The following is a 25,914-nucleotide window of genomic DNA, read 5'->3' as shown; positions in this document are numbered from 1 at the left end:
ATCTCAGGAACAAAAACAAGTGCTACATGGTTGGTCACAGGGGCCCGTATCTGTTGAAATGAAACTGCACTGCAACAGAAGACATGAAATAACCAGCCAGGATGGCATCTTATTTTGAGGAGCATGAGTGACAGTTCCTCCAAAGGGAAGGGAGCCACTTTTAATTGAACTACACAGTGCTCATTCAGGAATTTCCCGAATGAAGACCATAGCAAGCAGTTATTTATGGTGGCCTGGGATGGATGGCGAACTAGAGAGTTTAGTAAAGCACTGTGCAATGTCAGCAACTGCAAAATTTGCCAGGGACAGCTCCATTACACCCATGGGAATGGCCAGGTAGTCCCTGGGTGTGGTTGCACATTGACTACATTGGACTTTTCCTGGGAACAATGCTTCTGTTCATTGTCGATGTCCATTCAAAATGGTTGGACATATATGAGATGAAGTCACCAATGTCGGCTGCTACGATTGAGAAACTATGTCAAAGCTTTGCCTTCACGGACTCCCAGCAGTAGTCATTTCTGATAACAGCATGGCATTTACGAGTGCTGAGATTCAACGGTTTATCAGCCTCAACTTTTCACTCATGTGAAAACTGCGCCGTACCACCCTTCCTCAAATGGACTGGCTGAAAGGGCGGTTCAAAAGTTAAAGACAGGCATGAAAATGTTAACTGAAGATTCCTTAACAGCCAAGCTAGCACACTTTGTTTTTCATTATAGGGCCACCCGTCACACAACAACAGGTGTCACACCTGCGGAGTTATTGGTTATTGATGAAATGCTGTCTCAGGACAAGATTGAGTTTAATAATGCTGAATTTAGAGGGGAAGGTGGAAAGGAGTCAGGGAAGCCAGGAAACTAGAATGAAGTGAAAAACTTCGGAGAAGGACCAAAGTGGTTACCGGGTGAAATAAGTGCACTGACTGGACCACGATCTTCCCAGGAGGAGGTGGAAGGCCAGATCATCTGTTAGCATGTGGACCATTTAAGGAAGAGAGAGACAAATCAAGATTTGATTCCACCAGTGACCACGACAGGGTCTGCATCTCCTGTTGAGGATACTCAACCCAGGACTGATATGTCTGATGTTCCTGTCATAGTAGAGGATACAGAACTGCAAGTGCCCATCGAAGTACCTGATGTTCAGGCAACTCTGCAAAAGGAGGTTCTTGACAAAGGCCAGGATTTTCCCCTCTGCGATTTGGGGGCGGAGCCCGTCACCGAGGGGAAAATGACATGGGATGACGTTGGGAGGAATCCCCGACGTCATCCTGGGCCATTTAAATGTTTAGGAAGGCGGGCAGACAGTGAAATCAGCTGTCCGCCCGCTGACCTGTCAATGGCCAATTGAGGCCATTGACAAGCTAGTTAAAGTAATTAAAGACCTGCCGGCCAAGCTTAAGGCTGGCGGGCAGGCCAGGAGCCCCAGCGGGCTCCAGATTATTCATGAAACTTCATCCACTGGCGGGATGAAGTTTCATGTCCATTTTGTAAAAAATAATGAAGTTTATCTTTTCTTTATTAACATGTCCCATCTTGTGTGACATTGTCACATGAGGGGGACATGTTAATAATTTTTTAATGTTTCTATTTTTAAAGTTTTCTACTGCTGTCAGTATTCTCCCTGAGACAGGATTTTGCCTCAGGGAGCAGTGCGCTCTTTGACGGATGGGGAATCGCACCCACCCACCCCCTCCCCCCACCCTGCAGAGGAAGCGCATAGCACTTTCTGTCGGGGATCTCACTGGGTGGGCCTTAATTGGCCCACCCAATTAAGATGGTAGCAGGCCCCATTTCAGTGGTGGGGGTCGGCTGGTTGCCCGCCGCCAAGCCAGTGGGGCCCGCCCGCTATCCAAGGGCAAGATTCTGCCCAAAGAATCTGAAGTTGTGGAGCTGTGACATTCCACTGGTATCAGGAAACCACCTGAAAGACTGAACTTGTAAATTCCTTACCTTAAAAATTATGTTGACTTGAAAAATATGTACTTGTAAATATATTACATTTAGCCAACTTAACGAGGGAGGAACGTAGCTATTATGGTTTTATTTAGTGTGTAATGTACCTTTAAGAATAATAGTTGTTCGGAAAGACTACATGATCTGTAGTATCCAACAGGAGAGTAGTGGGGGCTACCTCAACAGACAGTGTAGAGATAGAGTTGGAGTTGCTGCTGAGTATATTGTAATTAAACTTAAAGTTTCCACCCAAGAAGCGCCGGCAGATCAACACTATCACTAATCACACAACTCGGCCACCTTACAACACTAACCCCATGCTGTAGCTGCCCTTGGAGTGTTTGATCGGGGTAGTGTAGGGGGAGATTTACTCTGTATACAATTTGATGCTGTTCCTGGCCTGGGAGTGTTTGATGGGGACAGTGCAGAGGGAGCATTACTCTGTATCTAACCCCGTGCTATAGCTGTCCGGGGAGTGCTTGATGGGGCAGTGTAGTGGAATCTTTGCTCTTTATCTAACCCCGTTCTGTGCCTACACTGCGAGTGTTTTATTGGGACAGTGCAGAGGGAGATTTAACCTGCATGTAACCTGTGCCATCCCTGCCCTGTGTTGATGGGGACAGTGTAGAGGGAGCTTTACTCTGTATCTAACACTATGCTGTACCTGCCCTGGGAGTGCTTGTTGGGGATAGTGCAGAAGGAGTTTTACTCTCTATCTAACCCCATGCTGTACTTGTCCTGGGAGTGTTTGATGGGCACAGTGTAGAAGGAGATTTACTATGCATTTAACCCCATGCTGTACCTGACCATGGATTGTTTGATATGGACAGTGTAGAGAGACCTTTACTCTGTAACCCTGTGCAGCCCCTGCCCTGGGAGTGTTAAATGGAGACAGTGTAGAGAGAACATTACTTGTATCTAACCCTGTGCTATACCTGTCCTGGCAGTCTTCAGTGGGAGTGTGTAGAGAGAGATTTACTCAGTATATAACTCCATGTCGTACCTGCCCTGGGAATGTTTAATGGGGACTGTGTAGAGGGAGCTTTACTCTGTATCTAAACCTATGCTGTACCTGCCCTGGAAGTGCTTGATGGGACAGTGTAGGGGGAGATATACTCTGTATGTAAGCTTGTGTTGTATTTGCCCTGGGGGTGTTTACTTTGGACAGTTTAGAAGGAGATTTACACTGTTTCTAACCCTTGTTGCACCTGCTCTGGGAATGTTTAATGGGGACAGTGTAGAGAGAGCTTTACTTGTATCTAACCTCGTGCTGTACTTGCCCTGGCAGTGTTCACTGGGTGAGTATAGGGGGAGGTGCATTCTGTATGTAACCCTGTGTTGCACCCACCCTGGGAATATTTAATCAGGGCAGCGTTGAAGGAGATTTACTCTGTTGCTAATGCTGTGCTGTGCCAGCCCTGGGAGTAATTGATGGGGACAATATAAAGACCGCTATACTCAGAATCTAACCCTGTGCAGTACAAGGACTGGGATTGTTTGATGGGGATGGTGTAGAGGGAGATTTACTCTGTATCTAATCCCATAAAGTACCTGTCCAGTGAGTGTTTGATGGGGACAGTGTAGAGGAAGCTTTACTCTGTATCTAATCCCTTCTGACACTGAAATGGGAGTGTGCAATGGGGACACTGTAGAGGAGCTTTACTATGAATCTAAACCCATGCTCTAACAGTCCTTTGATGAGAACAGTGTAGAGGGAGCCTTGATCTATATCTAACCCCGTGCTGTACCTGTCCTGGGAGTGTTTGATGAAGACAGTGTAGAGGGAACTTTACTCTGCATCGAACCCCGTGCTGTACCTGCCTTGGGAGTATTTGGTGGGGACATTGTAGAGGGAGAATTACTCTGTATCGAACGCCTTGCTATACCTGCACTGGGAGTCTGTTATAGAGAAAGTGTAGCGGTGGCTTTACATTGTATTGAAACCCTTGTTGTACCTGCCTTGGGAGTGTTTGGTGTGGACAGTGTAGAGCAAACATTACTTTGGATCTTACCCTCTTTTATATCTGTCCTAGGAGTGTTTGATGGGGACAGTTTAGAGAGATATTTAATCTCTATCTAACCCTGTGCTGTCCCTGCCATGGGTGCGTTTGATGAGGACAGTGCAGGCAGAGATTTATCCTGTATCTGACCCCGTGCTGTGTCTGTCCTTGGAGTGTTTGATGGGGACACTGTAGAGGGAGCTTTACTCTGTATCTAACCCTGTGCTGTACCTGCTCTAGGAGTGTTTGATGGGGACAATGTAAAGGCAGATTTACTCTGTATCTAACACCATGTTGTACCTTCAATGGCAGTGCTTTTTAGGGACTGTGCAGAAGGAGCTTTACTCTGTTTCTAAACCCATGCTGTCCCTGCCCTGTGAGTGTTTGAAGGGGAAGGTGTAGAGGGAGCTTCAATATGTATCTAACACAGTGTTGTACCTGCTTTGGGAGAGTTTGATGGAGGCAGTTGTAAGAGAGATTTACTTTGTTTGTAACTCTATGGTGTACCCTCACTGGGAGTGTTTGATGGGGTCACTGTCGGGAGAACTTTACTCTCTATTTAACCCTGGGCTGAACATGCCCTGGGTTTGCTTGTTGGGAAAGTGCAGAGGGACCTTTACTTTGTATCTAACCACATGCTGCACCTGCGCTGGGAGTGTTTGATGGGAACAGTGCACAGGGAGCATTGCTCTCCGTATAACCCCGTGCTGTTCCTGTCCAGGAACTGTTTGATGGGGGCATTGTAGCGGGAGATTTACTCTGTATCTATCCCTGTGCTGTACCTGTCCTGGGAGTGTTTGATGGGACAGTGGAGCGGGAGCTTTACTTTGTCTCTAAACTATGTACCGTACCTGCAATGTGAGTTTCCGATGGGGACAGAGTAGAAAGAGCTTTACTAATGAAAAGGACATCGCAATGAAGATATAAAATTGGCTGAAAAATAGGAAACAGAGAGTAATGGTCAATGGTTATTCCTCAGGCTGGAGGAAGGTTTGTAGTGGAGTTCACCCTGGATCATGATAGGGACCCTTGCTTTTCCTGATATAAATTAATGAGCTAAATCTTGGTGTGCAGGGGACAATTTCAAAGTTTTGCAGATGATATGAAGCTTGAGAGTTTTGTCAATTGTGAGGAGGATGGTGTAGAACTTCAAGAGGACATAGACAAGCTGGTGGAGTGGGAAGATAGGTGTCAGATGAAAATCAATGTGGAGAACTGTGAGGTGATGCATTTTGGTAGGAAGAACATGGGCAGATGATATAAAATAAGGGGTGAAATTGAAGCAAGTGCAGGAGCAGAGGGACCTGGGTGTATATATGCATAGATCATTGAAGGTGGCAGGACAGATGGAGCGAGCAGTTAATAAAGCATATCCTGGGCTTTATTAATAGGTGCATAGAGAACAAGAGCAGGGAGGTTATGCTGAATTAGTATAAGACACTCATTCGACCTCAGCTGGAGTATTGTATACAGTTCTGGGCACCATATTATAGGAAGGATGTGAACACATTGGAGAGAGTGCAGAAGGGGTTTACAAGAATGGTTCCAGGGATGAGAAACTTCAGCTATGAGGATAGATTGGAGAGCTTGGGACAGTTCTCCTTGGAGAGAAGGCAGCTAAGAGAAGTTTTGATGGAGATGTTCAAAATCATGAGGGGGATGGACAGAGTAAATAGGGAGAAGCTGTCCCCACTAGTATAAGGATCAAGAACGAAAGGGCACAGATGTAAAGTGATTTGCAAAACAAGCAAATATGATGTGAAAAAATTTATTTCACACAGTGAGTGGTTTGAGTCTGGAATACACTGCCTGGAAGTGTGGTGGAGGCAGGTTCAATCGAGGCATTCAAAAAAGCATTTGTTGGATCTTGTGGATCCTTATCGCATGCTTATTGTAAGTGGTGGCCGAGTTGGTACTATAGGAAGAGTTGATCAGCAGACACCTCTTAAATGGAAAACATTATGTTTATTTATTAAGGCACTCAGCAGCAACTACATGTCTCCAAACTGCTGACTATTAACTAGCGAGGTAACGCGCTACTCTTCTATTGGATCGTGTGATCTTCCTTTATAACATTCTTCTTGAATGTATATTATACATTAGATAAACCATAATTACCACATCCCTCCCCCTTTACTCAGGAATACATTTTATATTTACAAGTACAATTTTCTCAAGACAGCAAATTATTTATACTGGTAAGTAATTTACAAATTCAGTCTTCCTGGAGTGTGGAATATCTCAGCTCCACAACTTCAGATTCTTTGTCAGGAAACGCCTTTTTTGGAGATCCTGAACATCAGGTGTTTCAGTGAGCACCTGCAGTTCTGTATGTACCACTCTTGCAGGTACATCAGACATTTTGTACTGGGTTGAGCTCTCAACAGGAAACGTTGACCTGGCTGTGAACACTGGTGGAATCATTTCTTAGTGATTTGTTTCTCGTTTCCTTAGATGATCCACATGTCTCCATATGACTTGGCCTTCCACCTCCACGTGGTAAGATAGAGGTCCAGTCACCACTTATTTCACCCAGTAACCACGTTGGTCCTTCTCCAAAGTTCTTCACATATACCATCTCTCCCACAGTACCTTTCCCTTCACTACTATGCCAGTCATGTCTAGTTTTCTGGCTTCTCTGACTCCTTTCCACTTTCCCCTCTAAACTTGGCATTATTAAGCTCAATCTCATCCTGAGATGGTGTTTCATCAATAACTCCGCAGGTGTAACACCTGTTGTTGCGTGAGGGGTGGTCCTATAATGAAAAAGATAGCATGCTAGTTTGGTTGCTAAGGAATTTCCAGTTAACATTTTCATGCCTGATCTGAATGTTTGAACCGCCCTTTCAGCCAGTCCTTTTGAGGAAGGGTGGTACGGTGAAGTTTTCACATGAGTGATACCGTTGAGGCTGAAAAACCGTTGAAACTCAGCATTCATAAATGCCATGCTGTTATTGGAAAGGACTACGTCTGGTAGTCCATGAATGGCAAAACTTTGACGTAGCTTCTCAATTGTAGCGAAAGATGTTGGCAATTTCACCTCATATATACTCATCCATTTTGAGTGAGCTTCAACAATCAGCAGAAACATCGTTCCCATGAAAGGTCCACATAGTCAATGTGTAATCATACCTATGGCCTTCCTGGCCATTCCCAAGGGTGTAACGGAGCTGTCACTGGCAACTTTTGCAGTTGTTGACATTGCACACAGTGCTTTATTAAACTCTCTATTTCCCCATCCATCCCAGGCCACCATAGATAGCTGCATGCTATGGTCTTCATTCTGGATATTCCTGGATGTGCACTGTGTAGTTCAATTAACAATGGCTCTCTTCCCTTTTGGAGGAACTATCACTTGTGCTCCCCACAATAAGATGCCATCCTGGCTGGTTATTTCATATCTTCTATTGAAGTACAGTTTCATTTCGTTAGATACAGGCTCCTGCGACCAACCATATAGCACTTGTTCTCGTAGTTGAGATAGGACTGGGTCTCGACTTGTCCAGTCTCTGATCTGTCGAGCACATACCAGTGAGGAACCTAAGAAACCTAACAATAAAACAAGTTCCTGTGGAACTGGGATGTCCTTGTCATTTTCTTGTAAATGTAAACGACTAAGAGCATCAGCGTTTGCAATTTGACTTCCAGATCTACGGACAAAAGTATACAAAAGTCTTATATGTGTTTCTTTGTCTGCTTTCTACTTTCTACTTTCTACGCTCGGCCTTCTTTTCGACTTCAATATTGGCCCTTAGCCAATTTCAGCTGAGAAGTCTTAGTCCTCTGCCTCTCAATACCAACACTGGCAGCTTTGCCGATTGGCTTCCATATTGGACAGTTACTCTATTTATGCCTTTGACTTGAATGTCTTCACCTGTTTAAGGTTTTAAGTTTGGCATCAATTTTTTCTCAATTTAATTGATCTTCACCATTATTTAGATATCTGAAGGTATGTTCCCCAATTACTGTAGTGGAAACTCCTGTGTCCACTTCCATTCTAACGGGTCTCCCATTTACTTTCACTGTTACAAATATTGCTTCTGTCTTTCTAACCTGAAATTAAACAATGAATAACTATCTGAATTTGTTGCTTCAGGCTCTTCAACATTGTAGATCTCACTGGGATTTTAATTTTGTTTAAAAGCCTGCTTGACTCTTTCTTTGCACTGGCTCATTATGTGTCCATTTCTATTACAATAAAAACATTTGATTATTTTACACTGCTGATGGCTATAAGACTGCTTGTTTCTACCTCTATTAAAATTATTCCTTGTTTTTGCCGCTAAATCATTTTTTCTCATTTTCCGGCTAGCTGGAGTTGTTTCCCGCATCTCAGCAGGGATTTTTGCACCCCTGTTGGCTGTGGCATCCTGCCAGTGTGGAAGACAGCACCATTTTACTTTCCCTGTATTGCTTTTGAATCCCTTACTGTGCTTTCCGTGGTCAGTGCAATCTCCAGCGCCACCTTAAAATTCAAATTCGTTTTGGATAACAATCTCTTCTGAATCATGCAGAGAGAGATTTACTCAGTATCAAACACTGTGCTGTACCTGCCCTGAGAGCATTTGTGGTGATTGCGTTGAGGGAGCTTTACTCTAAATAACCCCATGCTGTACTTATCCTGGGAGTGTTCGATAGGGACAGTGTAGAGGGAGATTTACTCGGTATCAAACACTGTGCTGTACCTGCCCTGAGAGTGTTTGTGGTGACTGTGTTGAGGGAGCTTTAGTCTAAATAACCCCATGCTGTACCTGCCCTGGGAGTGTTCAATGGGGACAGTGTAGCGGGAGCTTTACTCTCTACCTAACCCATGCTGTACTTGCCTTGGGAGTCTTTAATTGGGACAGTGCGGAGGTAGCTTTACTCTATACCTAACTCCTTGCTGTCCCTACTCTTTGATTATTTGATGGGGACAGTGTAGAGGGAGCTTTACTCTGTATCTAGCCCCGTGCTGTACCTGCCCTGGGAGTGTTCGATGGGGACAATGTAGAGGGAGCTTTATTCCATATCTAACCCAGGCTGTACCTGCCCTGTGTGTGTTTGATCAGGAAATTCAGTTTTTATTGTTAGAGAGTAAATTAAGCCACACTGTCAACCTATACAAGATTCGGAACATGTTAGCTGTCAGGCTGTTTCTCCTTTCCCAGATATTAATCTCCCTTCACCCTTTCAAAAGAGAAATCTAAAAGGGACTGTACCTCAGCACATGTTAATGTCCAGGCCCTGTGCAACTGTATGCACCTCACTTTAAAATCTAGTCCCACAGAGACTGTACACAGCACATGTCAATGCCCAGTCCCAGTCGCTCAGCATGTTATATGAAGGAGAATCAAGAACTGCTGCAAGCTTTGAGGCAGTAACATAACAGTGGGGATTCCTTCAAATGGTTGTGGGGGTGGGGACTGTGTGGGGGGGTGGATGAGAGAGTTAGATTGAGACTCACACCTTACAGCTTTGTTGTTCCTAGCAACTAACCTACCTTATATTATTACCATAACAACCATTTCCATTTATTCCTGAATTCCCAATTTATGAGTTACAGGGCTAACAGGAGAACAAGAATTCAATATTGAGAGTCATAATAAGGAAACCGGTGTCAGAGAGTCATATAGTCCTCACGGCACAGAAGGAGGTTATTTGGCCCATCAAGTCCTTGCTGGCTCTTAGTAGATCAGTCCAGCTGGCCCCGCTTTCACTCTATCCCTGCACCTTGTAAATTTATTTCCATCCAGCTCCCATTCAATTTCCCTTTGAAATCATTGATCCTCCTCACATGCACCACCCTCGTGGGCAGCAAGTCCCAGGTCATTACCACTCTCTGCATAAAAACAATTCTTCCTTATGTTCTGTCGCAAGTGTTATAATGATATATAAAGGCACCAATCACTCATAAGGGATTGTGCAAACATGTGGGTTTGTTTATTAACTCTCAGCACAAATGAACAGATATACATGGACAGAAAGCTTGACAACATCAGAGCTGCAGGGCTGTGAGTGTGTGTGCTCTGTTGAAAGTAAAGAGAAACTAAAACTGGATCACAGGACACATTTCTTTTCTAATGTTGTAATGCTGAAATCCTTTAAAGACGTATTATGACACATTCCCCCTGCATCATTTGCCCTAAAGCTTACATCTGTCTCCCGTGGTCCTGGTACCATTAGCTATTCCCCCCATCTTACCTAAACTGGTCATCATCTTGTACACCTCTATTAAATCTCCCCTCAATGTGATAATGGCCGGACCAGGGGAAGCACTCTGGAAAGTGACAGTTGGTCCTAGTGGGGGTGGGGCAGGGGAGGGGATGATTGTGGGAAAAAAAGATCAAAACAGTTAAGAGCTGGGGATAAAACAATGATTAGAAATGAATTTTTTTTCCACTTATTTTCATTTTTAAAAAAAAATTATTAAATTGTTTTATCCCCAGCTTTTAGCCTATTTTTGATCTTTCTTCCCATCACTGTCCCCTCTCCCCATCTCACCCCCACTAGGGCCATCCAAAGTGCTTACCCTGGTCCGGCCATTATCACATTTTGCTTTTCTAATGTCACCATCAGCACCTCCTTTAGCCAGTATCACCACCATTAACAACTCTTTGACTTTTTGTTTATGACATCTTTTGCCATCTTTCCTTTGCCTCCACCAATTGCTGGCCTTCAATCCAGGTTCACTGGTTACACCCTCCTTAATCAGTATATATTTCACTTCATCTCTATCTCCCTTTAGATCTGAAAGAGAGTGATATGGGCTCGAAAAGTTATCTCTGTTTCTCTCTCCAAAGATGCTGTCAGACTTGCTGAGTTTTTCCAGCATTTTTTGTTTTTGTTTCAGATTTCCAGCATCCGCAGTATTTTGCCTTTATTATATTGTGATGTAATCGGGGTTGGGCTCCTGGTATGCCCGCCCACACAAGCAATACGGAGGCACCAGTGTGCCATCAATCCCTCTAGATTTTACCCCCCAGCACCCCAGCACAGACTGTGAGTTTGTGACCATTTCACTGGACCACAGAGCAGTTGGACTGCACACGTTGTACAATCTCCTCACCAATGCTGGCCATGTAACAGTCACTGCTGGAGGCGCTCACAGTCCCTTGCAATCTCAGCATCCCGGTTTGGACCAGTGTCCCCCATGTCGCAGGCTGACAGGGCAGCCATGCAGCGCACTCATCTCTGGCCATCTGAGAAATGACCAGCACTCTCCGAGAAACATTAAAAGGCAGTCACACAGGACCAGGAAAGGTGCTAAGTACAGCCATGATACCCACGTCTGTCTCTCTCTTTCATGTTGCAGGAAGACCATGTCAGGATCATGGATCCTGGTGACCTAGCTGTATGCCTGATGGCCTACAGAGACCGTAGAAGATGGAGGAGAGAGTGACTGAGGCTCCTGGCCATGCAAAGGCAGGAGCAGCAACCTCATGTAGAAGGAGCTGCAGGGGCTCCCGCACACGCTGCCCAGGAGTGACAGTGAGCCATGGCTGGTCGGCACCTAGCGACACCCAGGGTCTATAGGCACCACCTGCCATTCCTGCAGATGACTGAGAACCAGTGTCACTGATGACTGTGCATATCTAGGGACCTGGTGGCTCACATCTGCCACTTACTGCAGGACTTGGCGCCAAGGAGACATGGAGGGCATCTACTGCCAGTGACTGTGAAAGTGATGCTCAATTTTTATGCCAGTGGCTCCTTTCAGGGCTCCACAGGTGACCTCTGTGGGATTTCACAATCCGCCACCCACAAATGCATCCATGAGGTCACGGATGTCATCTTCTCCATGGCAAACGACTTTGTGCATTTCACCCGGGATTGGGACAGCCAGGATCAAGGGCCCTTGGATTCTCCTTCATCTCAGGATTCTCCCAGGTGCAGGGCGCAATTGGCTGCACTCATATAGGGTACTTGGGTCTCCATCGCTACACTCCGTGGACTACATCAACCACAAGGGCTTCCACTCACTGAACGTGCAACAAGTATGCGACCACCAGAAACGCATCCTGCAGGTGTGTGCATGGTTTCCAGGGAGTGTGCATGATGCTTACATCCTGAGTCACTTGCAGATCACTGCAGTCTTCCAGGGTCCACAGAAGCTGCAGGGCTGGCTCCTCGAGGACAAGGGCTACCCACAAAGGCCATGGCTGATGACACCTGTGTGGCGGCCTCAGACGGCAGCAGAGCAACGCTATAATGAGGCTCATGCTGCAGCTCACAACTTGGTGGAGCAGACCATCAGGATAATGAAGATGAGGTTCCGGTGCCTGGACCGGTCTGGTGGAGCCCTGCAGTACAGTCCACAGAGGGTGTCACGCATCGTGGTCATCTGCTGCGTCCTTTATAACCTGGCGCTGCAACGGGGAGATGAGCTGGCTGAGGAGTAGATGGAGGAGCTGGAGGTCTCCTCTGATGAGGAAGATGAAAATAAGGATGAAGGTGAGGGGGTCCTGAGTGGTGACAACGATGGGGATGAGGCCCTCGCACTGGCCAGATGAGCTCATAGCTGCCAGATTTGTGTAGGATGATGATGACTTGCAGTGAGGCGTCCTCATAGATCCTCACAGTTGTGAATGTTTGACTCCAGTCTGGCTTATCATAGTGCCAATGCCCTCTGTGAGAATACTCCACTAAGGGAGATGCAGTGGAGGCCCTAATAGTTGCTCAATTGCAGGAGAATGTTGACAACAGGCAGTGAGGAAACTCCATGAATTTTCACACAGCCTCTGAAAATGTCTGACTCCTGTCTGGCCGAGAGCAGCTCGTTTGTGCTCTGTGATCAGGGCCATCTCAGAGACGCAGCCATGAAACGTTAGACGCATCTGATGCTGTGTCGGCCTTCAGCACCTGAGTCCTTCAGGAGCTGGTGCACAGCATCACTGGTCACAGATGCTGGTGTGATATAGGCCAGCCCCTCCTTAAAGGTGCTGAGAGCACACACAGATTATGAGAGAACTCTGTGGCGCCTGCCCACTACACTCTGGCAGCAATGACCAGCTCTGCCGAGCTGCCAGCATCAGTAATGTCTCCAGGGAGTGTGAGGCCACCATCACTTTGGCCTGAAGGCTGCAAAGAGCAAAGAGGCCCTGGACTGAGACACCTGCCTTTATCTTGTGCAGGGAGATTTCACATCTGAGTGACAAGAACACTGCTCATCAGAACAAGGAGCCACAGGCAAGGAGATATTCTTAGAGTTTATTGACAATAGTGAACAACATCCTACAAGTGATCAACACCTGTGCCCAGGCTGTACAACAAATCCTCCTTAACTTTCCTCACCCTGCTGTTACATCCTGGTGCTCCCTGGACATCCACAGCGGAGGTGGAGACAGTCTGCTGTCTGCTATGCCCTGTCTGTGACGACTTTGGCTGGCATCCTCTGGAGGGCTGAGACTTTGAGGGTCTCAGCCTGCTATCAGGGTCCTGCTGTGTGGCAGTGACACCCTCCTCAGCTTGTGAAGCTGGAGCTGTGGAGGTCATAGGAAGAGGGAATTTGGATGGGCCGGTCACTCCTGGAGTCACCTGGGTGGATGACCCTAGGTATGCATCTGCTGATCCTCTTCATTATGGGCACCCAAGGACCCTGGCTGACTCCTTCAGGAGGAAGTGTAGCTGGAGGGAGATTGAGCTGCCCGGCACCCCTCTTGTGTACACACTTTTGGAGGCCAACTATGGCATCAGTGATGGAAAACAAAAACAGAATTACCTGGAAAAACTCAGCAGGTCTGGCAGCATCGGCGGAGAAGAAAAGAGTTGACGTTTCAAGTCCTCATGACCCTTTGACAGAACTTGAGTTCGAGTCCAAGAAAGAGTTGAAATATAAGCTGGTTTAAGGTGTGTGTGTGGGGGGCGGAGAGATAGAGAGAGAGAGGTGGGGGGGGTGCTGTGGTTGTAGGGACAAACAAGCAGTGATAGAAGCAGATCATCAAAAGATGTCAACGACATAATGGAAATAGGTGGGAAACTCTGGTCCACTCGTCCATCACCCCCTACTCCTCAACCCCCTCCTATGGCACCACCCCATGCCCACCGCAAAAGATGCAACACCTGCCCCTTCACTTCCTCTCTCCTCACCGTCCAAGGACCCAAACACTCCTTTCAAGTGAAGCAGCATTTCACTTGCATTTCCCCCAACTTAGTCTACTGCATTCGTTGCTCCCAATGTGGTCTCCTCTACATTGGAGAGACCAAGCGTAAACTGGTCGACCGCTTTGCGGAACACCTGCGGTCTGTCCGCAAGAATGACCCAAACCTCCCTGTCGCTTGCCATTTCAACACTCCACCCTGCTCTCTTGCCCACATGTCTGTCCTTGGCTTGCTGCATTGTTCCAGTGAAGCCCAACGCAAACTGGAGGAACAACACCTCATCTTCCGACTAGGGACTTTACAGCCTTCCGGACTGAATATTGAATTCAACAACTTTAGGTCGTGAGCTTCCTCCCCCATCCCCACCCCCTTTCTGTTTCCCCCTTCCTTTTTTTTTCAATAAATTATAAAGATTTTCCTTTTCCCACCTATTTCCATTATTTAAAAAAAAACCCCACTAGAGCTATACCTTGAGTGCCCTACCATCCATTCTTAATTAGCACATTCGTTTAGATAATATCACCAACTTTAACTTTAACACCTATGTGTTCTATTGTACTATTGTCGTTGACATCTTTTGATGATCTGCTTCTATCACTGCTTGTTTGTCCCTACAACCACAGCTCCCCCCCCCCCACCTCTCTCTCTCTCTATCTCTCCGCCCCCCACACACACACCTTAAACCAGCTTATATTTCAACTCTTTCTTGGACTCGAACTCAAGTTCTGTTGAAGGGTCACGAGGACTCGAAACGTCAACTCTTTTCTTCTCCGCCGATGCTGCCAGACCTGCTGAGGTTTTCCAGGTAATTCTGTTTTTGTTTTGGATTTCCAGCATCCGCAGTTTTTTTGTTTTTATCCCTGTGTTTAATTGACTGCCACTGCTCTTCAAGAAATGCCTACCTCCTTGAAAAAGTTCTGTTCCTCTCTGCGACAAGATTTCCGTATCTCTCTGTTGTCTTGCTCACCTTCCTTGCTTTCCATTTCCCTCCTAGTGTTTGACAAGGTGTTTACTAAAACCCGCTTTCACAGCCATATCTCCTTTCTCAGTGACTGTCTCCGTCTCCGACTTACCCCACGTGGATTTCAACTGAAATTCCACCCCTCATGCTTCGAACCCACCCAGGATTATAGGTATCTTCGGGACATAAAACTTTTCTTGGACTGCTGTTCCCGTCACATTCTGAGATCCACACTCAGTGCCATGCGCCGCCATATGACCATATGAACACACTCGACCTCTCCCTCCAGCAGCACCGCCGTACCCTTTTTCAAAGCTGGGCGTGCCCCCAGTTTCATTTTATCCTTTGGTTCATCCGACGCCTCAACAAGAAACTTTTTCTCTTTCTCTCAAGTGCTAAGGAACGCAAGCACCAACAACTCATCGACACCAACACCCATCTAGGACCCTCCACCCCTGCCTGTCCCTCCGTCCCCACCCTTTCTTCCAGTCCCAACCCCAGCCGTGTATTCACTATACCCCCTGACCTTCCCCTCTCCGATGCTGAACGTTCAGTGCTCAGCAAAGGACTTAGTTTCATACCCTTACGCCCTCATCTCAATGAATTTCGGGCTCGGCATGATACTGAACTCTTCTTCCGCCGTCTTCGTCTCCGGGCTCACTTCTTTGGGCAGGAGTCCTCTCCCAGTTCAACGGATCCTTTTACCCATCTCCAATATTCTCCCTCCACCTGGACCCCTCCCTCTGGATTCTTACCTTCTCTCAATCTTTTCATTGAGAACTGTCGGCGCGACATTAGTCATCTCAATTTCTCTGCTCCTCTCACCCATTCTAACCTGTCTCTCTCTGAACTTACTGCACTCCGTTCTCTCAGGTCCAACCCTGACATTGTCATCAAACCCGCTGACAAGGGTGGTGCTGTTGTTGTCTGGCGCACTGACCTCTACCTCGCGGAGGCTGAGCGTCAACTCGCAGACACTTCCTCCTACCTCTCCCTGGACCATGACCCCACCACTGAACATCAAGCCATTGTTTCCAGGACTGTCACTGACCTCATCTCCTCTGGGGATCTCCCTCCCACAGCTTCCAACCTGATAGTCACCCAACCTCGGATGGCCCGCTTCTATCTCCTACCCAAAATCCACAAACAGAACTGCCCCGGTAGACCGATCGTCTCAGCTTGCTTCTGCCCCACAGAACTCATTTCTCATTATCTTGACTCCCTTCTCTCTCCCCTTGTCCAGTCCCTTTCCACCTACATCCGTGATTCCTCTGACACCTTACGTCACATCAACAATTTCCAGTTCCCTGGCCCCAACCGTTTCCTCTTCACCATGGACGTCCAATCCCTCTACACCTCCATCCCTCACCAGGATGGTCTGAGGGCCCTTAGCTTCTTCCTCGAACAGAGGCCCGAACAATCCCCATCCACCACTACTCTCCTCCGTCTGGCTGAACTTGTTCTCACGCTGAACAATTTCTCCTTCAACTCCTCTCACTTCTTCCAAATAAAAGGTATGGCAATGGGTACCCGCATGGGCCCCAGCTATGCCTGTCTCTTTATGGGGTATGTGGAACATTCCTTGTTGCAGTCCTACTCCGGCCCCCTTCCACAACTCTTTCTCCAGTACATCGATGATTACTTCGGTGCCGCTTCATGCTCTCGTCAGGACTTGGAAAAATTTATTAATTTTGCTTCCAATCTCCACCCCTCCATCATTTTCACGTGGTCCATCTCTGACACTTCCATTCCCTTCCTTGACCTCTCTGTCTCAATCTCTGGTGATAGACTGTCCACCAATATCCATTACAAACCCACCGACTCCCACAGCTATCTCGACTACAGCTCCTTACACCCCGCTTCCTGTAAGGACTCCATCCCATTCTCTCAGTTCCTTCGCCTCCGTCGCATCTGTTCCGATGATGCTACATTCAAAAACAGTTCCTCTGACATGTCCTCCATCTTCCTTAACTGAGGTTTTCCAGTTAAACCTGGTCGTTGACAGGGCCCTCAACCGTGTCCGGCCCATCTCCCGCGCATCCGCCCTCACGCCTTCTCCTCCCTCCCAGAAACACGATAGGGTCCCCCTTGACCTCACTTATCACTTCACCAGCCTCTGCATTCAAAGGATCATCCTCCGCCATTTCCGCCAACTCCAGCATGATGCCACCACCAAACACATCTTCCCTTCACCCCCCTTATCGGCATTCCGTAGGGATCGCTCCCTCCGGGACACCCTGGTCCACTCCTCCATCACCCCCTACTCCTCAACCCCCTCCTATGGCACCACCCCATGCCCATGCAAAAGATGCAACACCTGCCCCTTCACTTCCTCTCTCCTCACCGTCCAAGGACCCAAACACTCCTTTCAAGTGAAGCAGCATTTCACTTGCATTTCCCCCAACTTAGTCTACTGCATTCGTTGCTCCCAATGTGGTCTCCTCTACATTGGAGAGACCAAACGTAAACTGGGCGACCGCTTTGCAGAACACCTGCGGTCTGTCCGCAAGAATGACCCAAACCTCCCTGTCGCTTGCCATTTTAACACTCCACCCTGCTCTCTTGCCCACATGTCTGTCCTTGGCTTGCTGCATTGTTCCAGTGAAGCCCAACGCAAACTGGAGGAACAACACCTCATCTTCCGATTAGGGACTTTACAGCCTTCCGGACTGAATATTGAATTCAACAACTTTAGGTCGTGAGCTCCCTCCCCCATCCCCACCCCTTTTCTGTTTCCCCCTTCCTTTTTTTTTCCAATAAATTATAAAGATTTTCCTTTTCCCACCTATTTCCATTATTTAAAAAAAAAAACCCCACTAGAGCTATACCTTGAGTGCCCTACCATCCATTCTTAATTAGCACATTCGTTTTGATAATATCACCAAATTTAACTTTAACACCTATGTGTTCTATTGTACTATTGTCATTGACATTTTTTGATGATCTGCTTCTATCACTGCTTGTTTGTCCCTACAACCACAGCCCCCCCACCCCCCCACCTCTCTCTCTCTCTCTCTCTCTATCTCTCCGCCCCCCACACACACACCTTAAACCAGCTTATATTTCAACTCTTTCTTGGACTCGAACTCAAGTTCTTTCAAAGGGTCATGAGGACTCGAAACGTCAACTCTTTTCTTCTCCGCCGATGCTGCCAGACCTGCTGAGTTTTTCCAGGTAATTCTGTTTTTGTTTTGGATTTCCAGCATCCGCAGTTTTTTTGTTTGCATCAGTGATGGAGTTGAGCCTGTGCAGCAGTGCAGGAGTGACATCCTGGACCAAGGTCTCCATGGTGGCTGCCATCCCACCAGTGTTGATCTTGGTGCATTGCAAAGCCAGCGCTATCACCTTAGCCTGAAGACAGACAGACTCCTGCATCATGCCTTGCAATTTGAGGAGTGGAACAGGCATCTCTTCCTGTTTTTCCCGAGCTTGCCTTTACAGCTCCAGCAACTGTGACGTGACCGAGTCCAGTGGCTCGTCATCTGACTCGAACTCAGCAACGTTCTGGCCTCCAGCTGTCCTTCGAGAGCCGGGGACCTGGGAAGCCCCTGCCGCCACCTGCCGTGGAATCAGACTGTGCACTGTGCTGACCAGTATGTGATCCTGTGTCTATTCTAGAGCTAGGTCCTACCAAGGTGTGTGTCTCTGCACTGGTGGAGGGTGTGGGTGAGTGCTGTGATGGAAGTTCGAGGAGGGTGCCTTAAATTCCCCTTCAGAGGTTTCTTCAGGGCTTGACTGGAGGCCCTGGGTCATGGACCCTGTCAGCTGTTTGACAGATGTGTCTGCGAAAGCAAGGAGAGATAATTAGTGCATGTGAGTGGCCTGTGAAAGAGGGCACATCACTCCCAGCATGGTCGTCTGATGGATGTTGCATTGCTGGGTCCTCACTTGGAAGAGCAGCGCTGACCTCACCATCAGATCCTCGCCGGCCAGCTGGATGGTTCTATTTTCAAAGTCGGTGCGGACCTTAGTTTCAAGCATTCTGCCACTAGATTGCGACCTCTCCAGCTTTTTGTGTGTCAGCTTGTCCTGCATGGATGGAGATGGAGAAAATCTTATCCACCACGGTTGTTAAACTGACTGGCCTGTAATTACTAGGAATGTCCTTGCAGCCTTTCTTGAGCAATGGTGTCCCATTTGCCACTCTCCAATCCCATATCTAAGGATGATTGGAAGATAATTACCAAATCCTTCCACTGCCTCCACTCCCATTTCCTTTAGCAAGTTGTTTGGACCATGTGACTTAGCCATTTGAACTATGGCCAGGCATTCCAGTAGCTACTTACTATCAATTTTCACCTCACCCATTATGTCTATAATCTCTGCTTCTATTGATATATTGTCTGATCCCTGTCCCTTAGTGAACACCAATACAAGGTACTGAATAGTATTCTAGTCTTGCGCTGTGCCTCTCAGCATGTAACACCATCTTTGTTGCTTTTAGGCCCCACCCACTCCTTCACTGCTTGCTTAGTATTTTAGTATTTACAAGCTGATAGAAGATGTGTGGCTTCCCTTTTATATTGACTGCCTTCCTATTCTCATATTCTGTCTTTGCCAGCCTTATTTTCCTCATCACTCTTCACTATTTGGCTTGGATCTCGCTTGAAGGAGTCACCTGACATGTATCATACACTCTTGTTTTGTTTCATCATATGATCTCCCTCGTCATTCAAGAAGCATCGTTTTTGGCCCCCTTACCTTTCACCCTTGTTAGAAGGTACTTAGTCTGTGCTCGAAACATTGCTTCCTTAAGGATCACCCATTATTCCGTGATAGTTTTTCTGTCAAACTTTGATTCCAATTTACCCTGGATAGATTCCATCTCCTCCCACTGAAGTTAGCCCTCTACCCATTTCGAAGTTTGAATTAAGATTGCTCCTTGCTCTTCTCCCATTATTAATCTGAATCTTATGACACTATCATAGACTGCACCCATCTATTTAGCATCCTTCCACATCTGATGTACACTCTGCCCTATCTATCCACACGTTTAACATTCTGAAGGGAGTTTGTGTATGAATATTTCCAGATTGTCAAAGGTAATCAACTTAAGCTCCAGAATTATGAATTAAGGCTAAAAATCTGTTAGCATTAGTCACTTTCTATGACAAGAGATCTGTGTTTTGGTTGTTTGAGGGAAGTACAGAAATGACAGTAATGACTGGGAGAAAGAGCTCCTGAGACAGTTTTATGTGGGAGTCGGGAATAAGAGTTCATTATGTGACGGGAATGCAAGGGCAAATGTTCCCTGACAATAAATCAATCAATATATCAGAAAGCCTAGACCAAAGAAAAATATAGCTCGAGAAAATTCAGATGGTAGGAGATTATAGAACCTAGGGCTATATTCCCTGGAGTCTAAAAGGTCACACAGTGAGTTGATCAAAGTTTTCAAAATTTTCGAAGGAACAGATAGGGGAGATAGAGCGAAATTATTTTTACTGGTTGGTTAGTCTAAGCCTAAAGATTAGAGCAGGACTTTCAGGACTGAAATTAAGCAACACATTTACACAAAAAGGTTACTAAATGTGTGGAACAAAAACAGGAAATGCTGGAAAATCTCAGACCTGACAGCATCTGTGAAGAGAGAAACAGTTGATGTTTTGAGGATGTCTGACCATTCTTCACAGCTGTGCAGAAGTATGGATTTCACTTCAACAAATGGCAATTGATACTAAATCCATTGTCAATTTTAAACCTGGGAATGACAGATTTATGCTGTCCACAGGTATGAAAGTATATGGAATTAGGCCACAGGTCAGCCATGACTTCCATGGATGAAAGGCTTTAGGTGTTAAATGCTTTGTTCCTTATCTAATGTTCCCATATCTCATGAATGGCTCAAGTCCATGGCGATTTCAGTTTCTCATTTCTCAAGCACTCAGGAGTGAAGGGCAATTTGTGAATCTTTCAACTGGTCACAGGGCAGGCCAGTGTTTATATCATTCAGCTGGTAACAGAGCCGCCAATATTTCCATAATTCAACTGGTCACAATGCAGGCCTGTGTTTTTATTATTCAACTGGGCACAGTGCAGGCCAATGTTCCCATTGTTCAACAGGCCACAGTGAAGGGCTTGTGTTTCTGTCATTCAACTGGTCACATTGCAGGACTGTGTTTTCATCAGTCAACTTGGCACAGTAGAGGCCTGAGTTTTTATCATTCAACTGGGCATAGTGCAGGCCTGTGTTCCTTTCATTCAACAGGTCACAGTGCAGGCTAGTGTTTCTATTATGCAACTGGTCACAGTGCAGGCCAGTGTTCCGATCTTTCAACTGGTCACAGTGCAGGCCATTGTTTCTATCAAACAACTGGACACAGTGCAGGCCACTTTTTCCATAAATCAACTGGTCACAGCGCAAGCAGGTGTTAACATCATTCAAATGGTCACAGTGCAGGCCAGTGTTTCCATCATTTATTTGGTCCCAGTGCAGGCCTATGTTTTTATCATTCACCTGGTCACAGTGCAGCCAGTGTTCCTATAATTCAAATGGTTACAGTGCAGGCCAGTGCCTCGACCATGCAACTAGACACAATGCCGTCCTGTGTTTCCACCATTCAACTGCTCTCAGTGGAGGCATATGTTTCCATCGTTCATCTGGTCACTGTGCAGGCCTGTGTTTCCATCATTCAACTGATTACAGTGCAGGCCTGTGTTTCCATCATTCAACTGGTCACAGTGCAGGCCAGTGTTTCCATCATTCAACTGGTCACAGTGCAGGCCAGTGTTTCCATTATTCAACTGGTCACAGTGCAGGCCTGTGTTTCCATCAATCAACTGGTTACAATGAAGGCCTATGTTTCCATCATTCAACTGGTCACAGTGCAGGCCTGTGTTCCTTTCATTCAACAGGTCACAGTGCAGGCTAATGTTTCTATCATGCAACTGGTCACAGTGCAGGCCAGTGTTCCGATCATTCAACTGGTCACAGTGCAGGCCATTGTTTCTATCATTCAACTGGACACAGTGCAGGCCACTTTTTCCATAAATCAACTGGTCTCAGTGCAAGCATGTGTTAACATCATTCAACTGGTCACAGTGCAGACCAGCGTTTCCATCATTTATTGGTCCCAGTGCAGGCCTGTGTTTTTATCATTCAACTGGTCACAGTGCAGCCAGTGTTTCTATAATTCAAATGGTTACAGTGCAGGCCAGTGCCTCGACCATGCAACTAGACACAATGCCGTCCTGTGTTTCCACCATTCAACTGCTCTCAGCGGAGGCATGTGTTTCAATCGTTCATCTGGTCACTGTGCAGGCCTGTGTTTCTATCATTCAGCTGGTCACAGAACCTCCAGTGTTTTCATCATTCAACTGGTGACAGTGCAGGCCTGTGTTTCCATCATTTAACTGGTCACAGTGCAGGCCAGTGTTGCCATTATTCAACTGGTCACAGTGCAGGACTGTGCTTCTATCATTCAACTGGGCACAGTGCAGGACTGTGTTTCTATCATTCAACTGGTCACAGTGCAGGCCTGTATTTCCATCAGTCAACTGGTTACAATGAAGGCCTGTGTTTCCATCATTCAACTGGTCACAGTGCAGGCCTGTGTTTCCATCGTTCAACTGGTTACAATGAAGGCCTGTATTTCGATCATTCAACTGGTCACAGTGCAGCCATGTGTTTTTATTATTCAACTGGGCACAGTGTTGGCCAATGGTCCCATCATTCAACTGGACATAGTGAAGCCCATGTATTTATATCATTCAACTGGTCACAATGCAGGCCAGTGTTCCCATCATTCAATTGGTCACACGGAGGCCAGTGCTTCTAGCATTCAACTGGTCACAGTGCAGGCCTGTGTTCCTTTCATTCAACAGGTCACACTGCAGGATTTTGTTTTTATCATTCAACTGGACACAGTGAAAGCCAGTGCTTCTATCATTCAACTGGTCACAGTGCAGGCCAGTTTTTCTATAATGCAACTGGTCACAGTGCAGGCCTGTGTTTCCATCCATCATCTAGTCACAGTGCAGGGCTGTGTTTCTAACGTTCAAGTGAACACAGTGCAGGCCACTGTTTCCATAAACCAACTGGTCACAGCGTAAGCATGTGTTTCCATCATTCAACTGGTCACAATGAAGGCCAGTGTTTCCATCATTCATCTGCTCCCAGTGCAGGCCTGTGTTTTTATCATTCAACTGGTCACAGTGCAGGCCTGTGTTCCTATAATTCAAATGGTTACAGGGCAGGCCAGTGCATCTACCATGCAATTAGACAAAATGCCATCCTGTGTTTCCATCATTCAACTGCTCTCAGTGGAGGCATGTGTTTCCATCATTCATCTGGTCACTGTGCAGGCCTGCGTGTCCATCATTCAACTGGTCACAGAGCCTCCAGTGTTTCTATCATTCAACTGGTCACAGGGTAGGCCTGTGTTTCCATCATTCAACTGGACACAATGCAGGCCTGTGTTTTTATCATTCAACTTGGCACAGTGCAGGCCAATGTTCCCATCATTCACAGCAAAAACAGAATTACCTGGAAAAACTCAGCAGGTCTGCCAGCATCGGTGGAGAAGAAAAGAGTTGACGTTTCGAGACCTCATGACCCTTCGACAGAACTAAGTAGAGAAAGGAAAGGAGTGAAATATAAGCTGGTTTAAGGTGTGTGTATTTGGGGGTGGGTGGGTGGGTTGGGTGGGGGAAGAGAAGTGGAGGGGGGGTGTGGTTGTAGGGACAAACAAGCAGTGATAGAAGCAGATCATCAAAAGATGTCACAGACAACAGAACAAAAGAACACATAGGTGTTGAAGTTGGTGATATATATCTAAACGGATGTGCTAATTAAGAATGGATGGTAGGGCACTCAAGGTATAGCTCTAATGGGGGTGGGGGGAGCATAAAAGATTTAAAAATATTTAAAAATAATGGAAATAGGTGGGAAAAAGAAAAATCTATATAATTTATTGGAAAAAAAACAAAAGGAAGGAAGAAGAAACAGAAAGGGGTGGGGATGGAGGAGGGAGGTCAAGACCTAAAGTTGTTGAATTCAATATTCAGTCCGGAAGGCTGTAAAGTGCCTAGTCGGAAGATGAGGTGTTGTTCCTCCAGTTTGCGTTGGGCTTCACTGGAACAATGCAGTAAGCCAAGGACAGACATGTGGGCAAGAGAGCAGGGCGGAGTGTTGAAATGGCAAGCGACAGGGAGGTTTGGGTCATTCTTGCGGACAGACCACTGGTGTTCTGCAAAGCGGTCGCCCAGTTTACGTTTGGTCTCTCCAATGTAGAGGAGACCACATTGGGAGCAACGAATGCAGTAGACTAAGTTGGGGGAAAAGCAAGTGAAATGTTGCTTCACTTGAAAGGAGTGTTTGGGCCCTTGGACGGTGAGGAGAGAGCAAGTGAAGGGACAGGTGTTACATCTTTTGCGTGGGCATGGGGTGGTGCCATAGGAGGGGGTTGAGGAGTAGGGGGTGAGGGAGGAGTGGACCAGGGTGTTCCGGAGGGAACGATCCCTACGGAATGCTGACGGGGGCAGTGAAGGGAAGATGTGTTTGGTAGTGACATCATGCTGGAGTTGGCGGAAATAGCGGAGGATGATCCTTTGAATGCGGAGGCTGGTGGGGTGATAAGTGAGGACAAGGGGGACCCTATCATGTTTCTGGGAGGGAGGAGAAGGCGTGAGGGTGGATGCGCGGGAGATGGGCCGGACACGGTTGAGGGCCTTGTCTACGACCGTGGGTGGAAAACCTCGGTTAAGGAAGATGGAGGACGTCTCAGAGGAACTGTTTTTGAATGTAGCATCATCGGAGCAGATGCGACGGAGGCGAAGGAACTGAGAGAATGGGCTGGAGTCCTTACAGGAAGCAGGGTGTGAGGAGCTGTAGTCAAGGTAGCTGTGGGAGTCGGTAGGCTTGTAATGGATATTGGTGGACGGTCTATCACCAGAGATTGAGACAGCGAGGTCAAGGAAGGGAAGGCAAGTGTCAGAGATGGACCACATGAAAATGATGGAGGGGTGGAGATTGGAAGCAAAATTAATAAATTTTTCCAAGTCCCGACGAGAGCATGAAGCGGCACCGAAGTAATCATCGATGTACCGGAGAAAGAGTTGTGGAAGGGGGCCGGAGTAGGACTGCAACAAGGAATGTTCCACATACCCCATAAAGAGACAGGCATAGCTGGGGCCCATGCGGGTACCCATAGCCACACCTTTTATTTGGAGGAAGTGAGAGGAGTTGAAGGAGAAATTGTTCAGTGTGAGAACAAGTTCAGCCAGACGGAGGAGAGTAGTGGTGGATGGAGATTGTTCGGGCCTCTGTTCGAGGAAGAAGCTAAGGGCCCTCAGACCATCCTGGTGGGAGATGGAGGTGTAGAGGGATTGGACGTCCATGGTGAAGAGGAAGCGGTTGGGGCCAGGGAACTGGAAATTGTTGATGTGACGTAAGGTGTCAGAGGAATCACGGATGTAGGTGGGGAGGGACTGGACAAGGGGAGAGAGTAGGGAGGCAAGATAACGAGAAATGAGTTCTGTGGGGCAGGAGCAAGCTGAGACGATCGGTCTACCGGGACAGTTCTGTTTGTGGATTTTGGGTAGGAGGTAGAAGCTGGCCGTCCGATGTTGGGCGACTATCAAGTTGGAAGCTGTGGGAGGAAGGTCCCCAGAGGAGATGAGGTCAGTGACAGTCCTGGAAACAATGGCTTGATGTTCAGTGGTGGGGTCATGGTCCAGGGAGAGGTAGGAGGAAATGTCTGCGAGTTGACGCTCAGCCTCCGCGAGGTCGAGGTCAGTGCGCCAGACAACAGCACCACCCTTGTCAGCGGGTTTGATGACAATGTCAGGGTTGGACCTGAGAGAACGGAGTGCAGTAAGTTCAGAGAGAGACAGGTTAGAATGGGTGAGAGGAGCAGAGAAATTGAGACAACTAATGTCGCGCCGACAGTTCTCAATGAAAAGATCGAGAGAAGGTAAG

The sequence above is a fragment of the Carcharodon carcharias genome, chromosome 9 (assembly GCF_017639515.1).
Source record: "Carcharodon carcharias isolate sCarCar2 chromosome 9, sCarCar2.pri, whole genome shotgun sequence".
Classification (NCBI taxonomy): Eukaryota; Metazoa; Chordata; class Chondrichthyes; order Lamniformes; family Lamnidae; genus Carcharodon; species Carcharodon carcharias.
This window is presented reverse-complemented; position numbering follows the sequence as displayed.